The sequence below is a fragment of the Alligator sinensis genome, unplaced genomic scaffold (genome assembly GCF_000455745.1).
Source record: "Alligator sinensis unplaced genomic scaffold, ASM45574v1 scaffold1273_1, whole genome shotgun sequence".
NCBI classification, from domain to species: Eukaryota; Metazoa; Chordata; order Crocodylia; family Alligatoridae; genus Alligator; species Alligator sinensis.
In genome coordinates this window covers 198,526-212,157 of record NW_005842653.1, presented here as the reverse complement: position 1 = coordinate 212,157, position 13,632 = coordinate 198,526, and the positions used below count along the sequence as shown (strand labels likewise).

At 44.0% G+C, this 13,632-nt stretch overlaps 1 long non-coding RNA gene across 1 annotated transcript; it reads left to right on the top strand.

The window, feature by feature from the left end:
• Positions 1–39: 39 nt before the first annotated feature.
• On the top strand, positions 40–8,127 carry LOC106722772. The gene is made up of 3 exons (XR_003096242.1): positions 40–870; positions 5,602–5,731; positions 5,910–8,127. It is a non-coding gene; the product is annotated as an uncharacterized LOC106722772 (long non-coding RNA).
• Positions 8,128–13,632: the final 5,505 nt, after the last annotated feature.

Genomic DNA, 13,632 nt, shown 5'->3' with positions numbered 1-13,632 from the left:
GTGTTTGCGGCCCCCTCTCCTCCCTCGGGCTTTCCTGCCCTGGCCTCGGCTCGGAGGGTCTTCCCTACGCGGCTGCGAGGCGTGTCTCACTTTCGCAAGGCATTCGCCTATCTATTCGGCTGGGTCTTAACCCAATTAAAGTCCCAGATTGCAAGAGAGCGAGACGTGGGAAGGATAATTGCAGAGGCAGGGCTGAGCAGAGGACAGGAGAGGACAAAAAAAAAAAGAGAGTTAGGTATCCACTGTGCAATGCCCGCCTCTTACTCAGCATTTTCCGTCGGTAGATTATAAAGCAGGTCCATATGTATTTTCATTTTACAAAGAGGGGGGATTGAGGCCAAAGAGATTTGCTCAAAATCAAGTAAAATACAGTGGTGGAACTGGTCTCTTGAGTACTAGTTCAATGCTCTGTTCCCTTGGCCAGTCAGTCTCCCTGAGGCTCGCTGGCAGTTTGAGCGATACAGATAAAAAATGAAGTCTGGCCACCAGATAAGATCACCCTTTGACACAGTGTGCAGAGAGGGGAGTTAGGGATACAGCCCTGAGAGATGGAAGTGGAGGTCAGGCAGGAAAAATAAGAACAACAAATGGAGAGAGAGGCCGGCCGTGAGCAATCAATGAGAGAGACTGGAACTGTGAAAAGTGCCAGAAGCCCAAGGGGAAGGAAGAGTGGTGGATAACTGTGTCAAGGGTAACAAAGGTCAAAGCAGAATAAAAACATAGGACATGGCAGAAAGAAGAGACTAAAAGCCAGGTGGCACTGAATCAATTACGGTGTTGGAAGCAGGGAAGTGATATCTAAGATGAGAAATGACTGCATAATTTTGAAGGCAAAAAGGAAAAAGTGATAGAGGGTTAACTGTACAAGAGGTATGAAACTATGGTAGTGATTTTCAAACTTCAAGACGTCGCACTGTTTCCAAAACTCAAAAGCATATGGCATATCACCTACAAAATTTTAATCGGTATATTTAAAATAGAGGCTTATTTTGCTGACATAACTCAAATTTATCTGATTGTGACCCAGAACCCACAATCAGAAAATAAGTTTATTTAATGAGTGTCATTACGTAGGCTGTTTGTAGCAAGTCATGGGGAAAAGGAATCTTATAAAAGGATTAGGGACACGGTGAGCGAAATTCAAATGTTACGGCAAATGGATTGGATGAAACAGACTGACTCACTAGAAATACATTCGGACATTTTGAAGGTGGGGAGAATAGAAAAGGAGATGGTAGAAAAATGTATGCTCATGGGGCAAAGGATAGGACAGAATTCCTGTGAGAACAAATCCTTTTAAATATTTGGAAGGATCTTGGATTGATTGATTGAAAGGAAAGAGGGCTTGATGATGGACTCAAGGGGAAAAAACATCATAGAAAAAAATTATACTCCGTGGGAGCGGGGAATAAAATGATTAGAGGACAGCAGAAATAAATGGAGAAATAACATCTTCTGATCACTCACTACATGTAGGCTTTACAATTACAGTTTTTAAAACCAAACACACACAGTGTTGTCTTATAGTCTACATATTTTCCTTTTTACTTCAGTTCTTATTTAACAAACTGGAGAAAGTGGGGGTGCAAAACAGCTTCTGGGGTCTTTGATACCTTTCAAAGTGTCCCTCTGACCAGCAAAAGGAACAGGTGGCTAGGCATCTTTAATGGGCTCTGGTGCAGAATTTGCAACTGTAGACTAATTGCCAGGAGTAAAGATGACTTACAAGCACATGCTCAGTTCAGGCAAACTGTCATTTGCCACAGATCCTAAGAGGTGAAATTTGACAACCATGTTAGATAAGGGCAGGAAGACCACATACAGTGGCCATCATAGTTAAGGGCAGAAAGTCTCTATAAGTGTTATATATGACAGCCATCATTGTTTAGGGCAAAGACAATTGTCAGTAGCCATTTTGCATAAGGGAATGAAGGGCAAATCACCTTTACCCTTCTAGGGAGATGACGTGTGCCAGACTTGTGGAATGCAGCATCTTTGAGTCATGTGCATACCTGCCTAACGTTAGGACTTTGGCCTGAATGTTTGGAATGTTTCTTAGGTCCTACAGGGTGCTCAACATTTAAAGAACTTTTATTGCAGGGACACAGTCATAAATTCGAACTTAACTAGGATCATTTGGGGAAAAAATTGGAACAGCACTGTGGACTAGGTGATCAAAAAAATCAAAATAAATAACAGGATATATCAAGTATAGAAATTATCACTTGGCACTTTGTATATATGGCAGAGGAATGATACTTACCCTGTCCTTTTCAAGTTAGTACATGGAAATGTGCTGTCAGCTATATCCTGCCTAGATGTGAGTGGGCATCTTGAGTGGGAATTCCAGGAAAAAATTTCACTATAGAAAAGTTCTGGAGTCTCTGGTATAAGGAACAGGATGGGAAATGATATTGGAAAATATTATGTTGCTGTTAGATGAGCCAGTAGCACACAGAATAATGTGTTCATTTTTTGTCATTCTATATCAAATAAAATAGAGCAGGACTGTGACTATAGGGAACAGAGACATTCCAGAGAGACTATTTCCAGGAAATTAAACAAAGGCAATTGAGAGACTTCCAAATGACAAGAGACTGGAGAGATTGAAGAGACTGGGATTCATGTTGCCTCTAAGTCTAAAAGGCCCCAGTAAAACACACCTTCACTTGTGTCAGTAGGGCCTGCCTGCTGTACCTGGGAAACTGCATCCCTTCTAGCATTCTGCTTTCCAAACAATTAAAACAACCATGGGCAGATATATAATTTGAAAAGGGGGTGCTGATGGTGAGGTGCATCATCCCACATATTTTTCTCTAGTTAAAAATAAATTAGCAGCTTTACTAATATGTCGAATAACTTGTAATAACTGTATTATTCAGTTTAAGATTCAAGAAAAATATAAGTAACTTATATTCAAATATAAGTTGGAGTGAGTTAAAAACTATCTCAGAGCTGTGAAACAGGAGCGTTATTACAGGAGCAGCAACTAACAGATGGTAGAATTGCAGAACAAACAATAACCTGATGAGTGGAATATCCAGACCTTTGTATCGGCACCAATGTAAAGAAAGTTGATTGTGTCAGAAACTGGCCTGATGTGGCCGATAATTTGGCCAATAAATTAATAGATTAATAGACCATAAGGCTGAAAGGGACCTCAGAAGTTCATTGGGTCCAGCCCTCTGCACCAAGCAGGGAAGACAGTTGGGATCAGGTGACCTCAGCAATGTGCCTGTCCGGTCTCCTTTTGAAGGCCTCCAGTGTAGGCGATTGCACCACCTCTGGAGAGAGCTTGTTCCACAGTCTGGACACCCTAGTCTGAAGTAGTTTTTCTTAATGTTGAGCCTGAAATAGTCTTCCAGGAGTTTGTGACCATTACTTGTAGTTTTCCCCAAAGGTGCCCTGGTGAACAGTTCACCGAGCCCTTGATATATGCCTCTGATGTAACTGTAAGCTGCTACCAAGTCCCCTCTCAGCCTTCTTTTTTTCAGACTGAAGAGTTCCAGATCCCTCAGCCTTTCCTCATATGGCTTGCCGTGCAAGTCTCTCATCATATGGGTGGCCCTTCTCTGGACTCACTCAAGCTTTAGCATGTCCTTGTTAAAGTGTGGTGCCCAGAACTGGACGCAGTACTCTAGCTGTGGTCTCACCAGTGCCGAGTAGACTGGGAAAATCACTTCTTTGGTTGTGCTGGAGGTATATAATGTCAACCTACATGCCACAACGCAGCAGCATGAAGGGGAGGGGGGAGGGAAGGGAAGGGGTGTGGTGGGGGGCAGAGCAACACCCTCCCAGGGTGAGGGAGGGAGGGAGTGGGCAACACCTGCCCCTGCTCCATTGGGGCAGGGCACGGGATGGAGCCATGGCTCGTCTGTGGGGCATGGAGGAAGGAGGGGCTTTTCCCACTGTGTGCACCCCGGGAGGGTATGGGGGGCATGTGCCCCTGGATCTGCACAGGGTGCAGGCAAGTTGGGCTGCAGTTGTGGGCCAGAGCTGCTCCAGGCTCTTCCCAGCACATGGGGGCTTTGCTCAGGACTGTGCTCCTGGCACGTGCGGGCTGTGCTCAAGGCTACACTCGGGGCAGGAGGCAGTGGTACTGGGAGGGAAACTATGGCGAAATTTGGGGTGGCTGTAGCCCCCACCCCCATACCTCCCTCCCAGCACTGCCACCACCCTCCCTAAGCGCAGCCCCAGCCCAATCCCACCCCCCACAAAGAGTCCAGTGCAGTCCCAGCCCGCAGCTGCAGCCCTCCCTCCCCCATGTGGATCGAGGGGCACACACCCCTACCCCCAGCCCCATAACCTTCCGGGTTACACACAGTGGCAGGAGCCACCCCACCTCCCCACGCCCCCTGGACGAACCATGGCTCCATCCCCACCCCAGCTGGGCAGTGCCAGCCCCTGCCACAGCCTCACTCCCTCTCTCACCACAGGAGCTTTGATCTGCACCCCCACATCCCTTCCCTCCCTGTCCACCACAGCAGACTTACCAGCTGCACTCAGCTGTATCGGAAATCGGATCAGTATCAGCCAATATGCCTCCTTAAAAATTAGCTGTCTGTATTGGCTCTCAAATCTCTATCAGTGCACCCCTAATTAAAAAAAAAGAGAGGTTGTTAACACCTGTGGAATGACGAGTTTAGATGGAATCAGGTAGATTATAATGACCCAGGAAGTGAAATGACTCCTTCAGCAGTGCCTGACTAGAAATGTTGCTGTTACTGCCACATAGTTGGTTTTAAACTTCTGCTCTACCCCTGAAAACAGCTATATTTTGAAAGGAAAGCTAGTGGTAGAGTGTTTTCCCAAAGGAATCTCACTTCTGGAACTCACTACTCACCCTGATGTATCAGGTCTAGATTTTTGTAATCATCCAGATATGCTCCAAATCTCATCTATTGGACATATTTGAGGAGAAGTTATATTGAAAAAAATGATGCTAGGCAAATAGTGTCTATTTTGTAGGGTGATTTGGAAGTTCATAGCAGAATTCAGTTGTAATGAGATGTACATCCCAGTCCAATACCTCAAAAGTTACCTGTTGAGACATGTGGAGCCAAACTCTATTTAGCAGAACTGTAAAACCTGAAGGGATTATTTCTGGGGAGCAGGTACATTTTACTGTGCACTGTAAAGCAGCTAATCCTCACATTCAGCTGCAAAAATATTCTTGCTTCACAGCAATCTCCTGTTACCCACTAGAGTGTTGGAGGGAAGAAATGCTGTGCGTAATCCAGAGTACCTATTACCTAATAGGTTTGAAAATCTACTATGTTATATTGTAAGAAGCACCCTTTGTTTTTTTGCTGCTGCGATGCAGAGGTTGGAAAAGCATTTTTTCATTAGTTGGCAGAAAACGCTTTAATAAAATCAGTAAATCAAGGAAGATGGGATGCGACAGTGTGGTCACCCTCTGTCAAAATGATTATGTTGCAATGCTTGGTAAACAAGTCATTATTTTGTGAATGCATCTTAATGTAACCTCTGGACCATAAATGATCAAAATGATGTAGTAGCAGAGCATATTGATTCAAAATTGTATGACAATCTAGCCTGAATTTCCACAGGTTTGATTTTTTTTTTCTTTTTCCCTGGGAGCTGGAAAGTACAATAGTCTGCAAATATGCCCTCTAGCAGCCTGGCACTGTCTTTGCTGATGTATCACTGGAAATAAATGATGAAAGAACATGTCTGCAGAATGCTAATAATTTTGGGATTGCAGTGACAGGTAAGCATTTGCTAATGAGCTATTTGCTGTTTTCCTGACTGATGCTGATACAGGGCCAGAAGTGCCAGAAAAGTAAAGATTTGGGAAGGCAAGAAGCCAGTTATAAATGCAGAACAGCTAAGTGCTGGTCTGTATAAGGAAGTTTTACCAGTGTGCTTGTCTACAACTTGACCCATAGGAGTTACCATCCTTGACTGTGAGGTATCGCTGATGATGACTATAAAGTTATTTCACCAGCCACTAGCTGATGGAACCAGTCTATAAAAACACAGGCTCATACAACTACAAGGGACTTCCTGCATCAGAAGACCAATCTCCTGCTATCATTTTCAGCCAATTCATGTAATCCCGTTCATAAATTGAAGGAGCGTCATCTTAAAACTATAAATGGTTGGGTAGAGATGGAGGGGAAAACATTTTTCAAGCTCCTTTCAGAATCTCACTCTTCTGGGGACTACAAATCTTCAAATCACCAGCCTAAATGTATTCCTGTCTGGTTTATATCCATTTATAATGTGCTATCATTGTTTAGCTTAAATAATTCTTTTCCCTCCCTTGTGTTTGCCCTTCTAATGTATTTATAGAGAGCAATTACAGCCCCTATTAGCAATTGTTTTGCAAGGTTAAAACAATTACGAACCTGATAATTTCCTTTTGAATTCATCCATTTCTCATCTCCCAGACTCTGATTTTGGGTAGCCCATGTTGCATTTTTTTCTGTTTTCTATTTACCATCCTGCATTTATTCTTTTAGAATGTGTTCTAAAGCCTTACATTTTATTGAGGGTGGATTAAGAAGCTTGTAATTGTCTAGATCAGAGGTTCCCAAACTCTTTCTTATTGCATACCTGCTTGCAGATTTACCAGCTACCACCTACCCTTACCATCATACGTTTTATGTTTCAACCCCTTAAATGCCTATTATTATTATTATAATAAAAATTATATCTGCCCTTACACAATTTCTCCCACATATGCCCCAGAGATGTCTTGTGTACCCCCAGGGGTACGTGTACCACAGCTTGGGAACCCCTGGTCTAGATAATTTTTTTCCCCTTCTTAGATATGGATATTACCTTCCACTGTTCTCTAGTTGTACAGTCTTACCCATGACTCAATATTTTTTTTTAATCCTTGATAACAGACCTGTGATTTCATATGCCAGGGTTTTGTTTGTTTTTCAGTTTTCTGGGATGGAAAATTACCCAGACCTGTAGCTTGAGTACACTAAGCTTTTTTTAAGTTTGCCTCCATCCCATTCCATATGTAATCACTTTCATTCTTATTTTCTTGTTCCCATTAGCCGTCCTGCCTTTGCCCTCCTGCTCAACAGAGTTGTCTTTATTGAAATATTAATTTAATGTTGGGGTTGTACCTAGGTCACTTTCATCTCTACACCATCCTCACTGCTTAGCAGCCCCAGTTCTTTTTTGTTCTCTTATTTGTGTTGTTGATGGCCCTTTTGCTATTTTTAATCTTTTTTACAAAGTAAAAAGCATGCCTAAAGGGAATGCGTACTTAATCCCTACAATTCCTGGCCTCTGAGATGTACCTTTCCTTGTTGATCAATCCTTTTTTTCTCCTGAAGACACCTGAAGATATCTTGGAACTGCATCCACAAAACAGATGGCAATAATTTAATTGTATCAGTTTCTAAATCAATATGCAATAATTAAATCCATGCAAAAAATTTTATAGATAAGGATAAGATACCCCTAGGTACTGGGGAGAAACTTTGTCCCATTCTGCTTTGGCCAACAGAGGTTATTTGAGCACATGGGGGAATGCCAAACTGTTCTAAGCCTAAGGAATAATGCCATACATATGCTCTCAGTGGGCACTGAGGAAATCCTACACACAGTACCTCACTGTATTTCTGTTGGCATAACTTTGTGTATAACGTGTACAATCCTAAGTAGGTATTTTGTTAAATGTGTGATGTGCTGGTTGAAAAAATATAACTTATTTTCTGTGCACAATTAAATGCTTGAAATGTTCTTGTCAGCCATTTAGATAGTTGAGGAGTGTGAGGAAGTCCTGTAAAAATAGAGAGGTTTTGCTATTTAATCAATGTCATTTTTTAATTGTGATCAGTTCTAATTTTAGATATAGATAAAATGCTGTTTTAAATCAAAATCCCAATAAATATGTAATGTAACGATTTATTCTTAAAATATTTCTATCCTTAAGTAAAAAAATGACATATAATTATCATAAATTGGCAAATACTGGTATTTGATATATGCAGGACTGGCCTGACACTCATGTTAGGAATGGGATAAGGAAAGAAGCGTGTCAGTATTTAGCATTGTATGGCAGATGGGAGCAGTCAGCATCTTCACTTCCCACTCAAGCTAAAGCAAAAGGGCATATGGTATGCTAGCAGGAAACTGGGAAATAGCTCAGGTGTTGCTAAAAGGAGAGCTGCATGCAAATAGGCAGATAGCAACACTAGGAAAAAAGTAGGTAGAGCAGGAGGTGTAAGAGAGAGGCACACAGGCTGGAATTCACCATTAGGACTATTCCTGAGTTCACTGGCTGCCTCTATACATGCTCCTTGGCTTTCTAATTAGAACACGGTGGAGCAGACTTGATTAATGGAGTCTGCTCTACGTTCTAATTAGAGCTCTGTTGCGTCACTGCAGTATCGTGTGTATTAAGTCCCACACATTTTAAAATGGCCACAGGGTACTTTAACTAAACCTCATTGACTGAGCTTTAGATAAAGGGTCCAGTGGCCATTTTTAAACACATGGGGGCTTAATGCATGTGACACTGCAGCATTTTAATTAAAGTGGCTGCCCAGGAGCTGCTCTAATTAAAACACCCCCCTCTCCCACCCTGGAGCACATGTATAGACATGTTTCTACTGCAACAACTAATGTAATGCTTTCCCTAATAGTCCCTATAGCCCTGGTCCTGCCATCTATACATATGAGCAGGGCAAATTGGGATATCTGCCCGGGGCCCTGCGGAGCTGGGCGGAGCAGCTGTGGCCACTCTGTGCTGCCACCAGCTTCACGTCCAGCTGCTCGGCACCCTCCTCTGCCCCCCCGCCACCATATCTGCTGCTAAATCCGCTGCCTCTGGCTGCTCAGCACCCTCCACCAAATCTACCGCCAGCTTCCTCGTGCCTGGGGGTGGGGCTCTGCACAGGCTGATTTGCCCCAGGCCCCGCAACCTGCTTGGGTTGCCTCTGCATATGGGCAATCGTATGGCTGGTGTCATTGTTCTAAAGCCTCAATGAAATAAAGTGGACAGACTTTTTCTTATGCAAAGTCCTATGATTTGCTAGAAATCACCCTCAGTTTGTAGCGCAAAAATCATATTATAATAAGTTCTTAGCTTTGGAATTTGCCTACCCTGTCAGTCCATCAGGCGCTTCCTCAGGTTTTCATTCACCTAGCACACAGGCCTCATCTCTGTCATCTTGTTTATCTTGCCTTGCCTTCCTCTCAGTCTTCCCAGACAACGTGCTACTGGTGGTGTAAGAACTTTCTCTTCTCTAGCTCTTGCCAACCGGAACAGCCTTTCTGTACCTTATCAGTTCTCCATTTCAACTCAAGATCTACTGTAAAAATATCTCCCTCTCTTTTGTCCTGTTCTCTTCATTTCTTTCTTCCTACTCTTTATTACTTAACAGCGGAAAGGATTTCAGGATATTGTTCTTATGAAAGAGGCTTTATTTTGCTTAGGTTTAATGCTACAGTTGAATTTGTATGGCTAGAAGCAGATGTCTTCAGTGGGCAATTGGCTCTGCCACAACATGTTACAGCACAGCTGATTACGCTCCAAGGACATATATAGATTAGGGCTGTGTGAAGCTTCGGGTTCTGATTCGATTCGGAGGAGATTTGGCCTGATTCGGTGGCTGAATCTCTCAAGTCCGAATTGAATCAGGGGACCAATTAAAAGGTCTGAGTCGATTTGAAGCTCTTCCAATTGATTTGGAGAGCTTTGGCAATTCGAGCAGTCCTGCTGCAGCAGGGAGCTGGACCTGGACTCTGAGCTGGTAAGTAGGGGGCAGGGGAGCAGGGGCTGGAGGAAGGGGAAGGAAAACAAGCCCACACTCACCAGGTACTGCCAGGTAGGTGGGTGATCCCCACTGCCCCATGCTGTGTGGGGGGTTCTGCCATGAGCCCCCTGACCCCTGGCTGTTCTCCCAGCCCCTCCCCTCCATGGCTGCCCCGTCCACCCCAGCTCTGGCCCTTTAAGAAAAAACAAACAAAAAAAACCCCCAACCACACTGGCTCCTGCAGCGGCCTCAGGGTTTCTGGGGGTTCGTGGAAGAGCCCTCCATGCAGCATGGGGCAGTGGAGGACAGCAGGGATCGCCCCTCCCTGCCAGGCAGGAGCCGGTGAGGTTGTTTTTTTGTTGTTTTTTGTTTGTTTGTTTGTTTTTTTAAAGGGCCGGGAGCTGAGGCGAGCAGGGCAGCCATGGGGGGCTGGGAGAGCAGGTGGGGGTCGGGGGGCTCATGGCAGAGCCCCCCCACATGGAGTGGGGCAGCAGGGATCGCCCCCCCCCCCCACCCCCTGCCTGGCAGCAGCCAGGGCTTTTTTTCCCCAAAGAGCCGGGAGCTGGGGTGGGCAGGGCAGCCATTGAGAGCGGGCGGGGGATGTGGCCTGTGTGATTCGGAGCTTCACTTGATTCGGCAGCAGCTGAATCTCCAAATCAGATGCAGCCAGATTGATTTGGGACAGTGATACGAATCACCGAATCGAATCACTGTCCCCTGAATCGGCCGAATCCAAAGCGAATACTAGCCACTTTGCACAGACCAAATATAGATGTCCCAGTTGCTGTGCCCTGACTTGAGGCATGTCGGCAGTGGAGGGAAAACTCCCCACTTGTAGATGAGCCCCCTCTGTTGGGGACCAGGAGAATCTCCTGCAGTGGATTTCCCTGCATTTCTCTGCAAGCCTGGGTTGGGGGGACACACAGACAGGGTTCCCCCCATCAATCTCTCTGCAAAGGATTTCCCCTGACCGTGTCTGCAAATGCAAAGGGAGGGGGAACCCGCGCTCTCCACTCCACGCTTGCAGGCGCACCCAGAGAAATCCCCTGAGAAGGAGTCCCCTGTGTGCAGCATGGACTGAGTGTCTGCAAGCAGAGAACCCCCCATGCACCCCCAAAGCCCTGAGGTGCAGGCACTCCCCAGACGTGAGGGGTCCGATCCTGCCCAGGAATTCTTGAGGTTTGCAGGACTGGGCCCCTGAATCCCAAAGATCCCTTGCCTCAGGGAGGCTGAAGAGCCATGAATAAAAGTGTGAGCAAACGCGTAAGCAAATGTACATGGGCTGCAATAAAAAGGCCTAGTTTGTTATTGTGTTCTGTTGTGGCCACAAATTTAAGCATTAATGGCATGACAGAAGGTATGAACATCTACTTGCTTTCGCTCTGTGCCTACATAAAAATTCTTATGGTGGCACAAAGGTGACATCTGCTTCCCCACTATGGGTCGACCTTCCACTTGCGTGAAGTCAGCTGCAAAATAGGAACCTGAGTTGTAGAAAACAGAAAAGCACGCTCTGCTGTAAAAGATACCTAAACTGAATGCTAACAGTAGAGTGCCTGTTATAGGTGAAACATGAGTTAGGCTTATGTTTACAAGCCTAACTAGGGGATCTGATTAGTATCTTTCAAAAAATAAATGTCACGTTGTCAGGAAAAAAATAGCTTTTTTATATATGCGTATCTATTTATTGCCTTTTTCATCTTAATAATGATATACTGTTGATTCTGTGTTTTAAAATCCTCAATGGGAAATGCATCTTGTATAGTTTCAGTGGAAAATGGTCTCTCTAATAATAAAAAGAAAGTGTAGTTCCCTTGGAATTAAGGGTTGGGGAAACCTGATACGTCAGAAGAATAAAGTAAGACCGTAAGAAAGCGTGTGTTTCAGAAAACCAAAGTTGCTTGTTGATGCTTCCTGAAGATTGCATGGACATGATAAAGCCAAATGAATGCTTTCAGAAGCAAAAAGACCAGCCAGCACAGGGTGTCAAGAACTCTGTAGTGCTTGAAATATATGCAGAAATTATTTTTAATTTCTTCTCCTGACCTAGTCCCATAAAGCTGGTCAAGGGCACTACTGTTCAACAATAGTAAGTTATTGAAATCTCTAGGTCAAGATGTTTTTGATTGATAACATTCCCCAAATAGTTAAGAAAATGTCCAGAAACTGAGACTAACTCCCTTTTTGAACCCCATATTCTCAAACATCTTGTCTACTTCTCTAAAATTTGATAGGAAAAGCCTCCTGGCATAACACATTGTATATGACATTTCAGATGAAATTGGTTTTCCTGGATGTCAACCTTATCTATATGTAGCAGTAAAATACTTCATGTAATTGTATACATTTTTATGGCATAAGTTAGTGAGGGGACAATAAAATATTAAAAGGAAAGACTGTCACAAGTACAGTGAAAGGTCTTGTCTCTACATTAAATCTTCCTCTGGTCTGAGCCTCCTGCAGCATCCTGGACTTAGCAGCTGGTTCAAGAGTTTGAATGAGCTGGGCCAGAGGTTGATGTTATAGTAAACACACTTGAAGCAATTGGGGTCTACTGAATAGCAGAGCCATTAAACACCTCTGCTAATACTGATGCAGCAGTGCGGAGTCATAAGTACTAAGCAGGCCCTGCAGGAGGAGCCATGGCCACTCTGCTCGTCTCCACAGGGTTCCCCAAAACATGGGGCCCAGGGCGGTCGCCCCAATTCGCCTCCGCTCCTCCCCCGGGATGGCCCTGGCAGTTGTGCTGTTTTTTTCTGAAATTCTCCGATATAAGCAATGCTTTGTACTTTAGTTTCTAACTGTAACTTGCCCAGTTGTTAACGGCTTATGAAGAAATTAAAATTGCTACAGCTGAAAGTACTAAAATGTTAATTTGAGTGTGTCATATTTTATGAACTGTAACTTCTTCCTCTTCTTTAAGAAATTAATGTAATTATCAATGTCCAGTTTAATTTCTCATGATGTGGTTTTTCAACAGACAGAGGACACAGAAAGATGAGAGAATGGAACTCAGTAAAGGAAATGGAGTCTGATTCAGTAGCTTTGAAATTTTCATTCTCCTGGTCCACATAGAAGATGCAGAAGTGGTGTTTTGGGATTCATGTGTTCAGAGCCTAGGTGTAAAAAGACACATTCCAGAGGTAATTTGTGTAACTTGTCACTGAATCTGCTGCAATTGAAGGAAAGGACTCAAAGGAGGAACTGAAGTGTAGACTCATGTGGTAGAAGACCTATTTCCCCAATGATGTAGCTCTTTAACTGTTATATTTCAGGTTCATGAACTTTTTAATATGATATATATGGGACTTGCCTGTGTTAGTGTTTGAAAACTCTTATATATTAAAGAGTAAGGCTTGTCTTGTTAAGGCACTAGCCTGGTACTTATGAGCTGTATTCTCAGCTCTTCTTCATATTTCTTGTGTTATCTAGGGGAAGTCATTTGATTGCTCTCTGCCTTGGTTCCCTTTTGTAAAATGGGGATACATGTGGGGACAGGACTAGGAGCAATGGTTTCAAGCTGCAGCAGGGGACATTTCAGTTAGAGATTCAGAAGCACGTTGAGAGTGGTCAGGCATTGGAATGGGCTACGCAAGGAAGTTGTGGAATCTCCATCCTTGGTAACTTTCAAGAGCAGGATAGACAGACACTTGGCTGGGATGGTCTAGTCAGGAAGGATCCTGCCTTGAGCAGAGGGCTGGACTAGAAAGCCTTGTGAGCCCTCCAGCCCTACTTTCCTGTGATCCTGTGCTTCTGTTCCTCAGAAGCAAATGTTCAAATGAAAGCTGCATGGAAACCAGCTAGAGAACTGTTACACATTTTCAAGCACTAACTTTGTATTTGGCTGGCTCTTTTCACACCTGGATAGACATTTTTATGGTGTGAT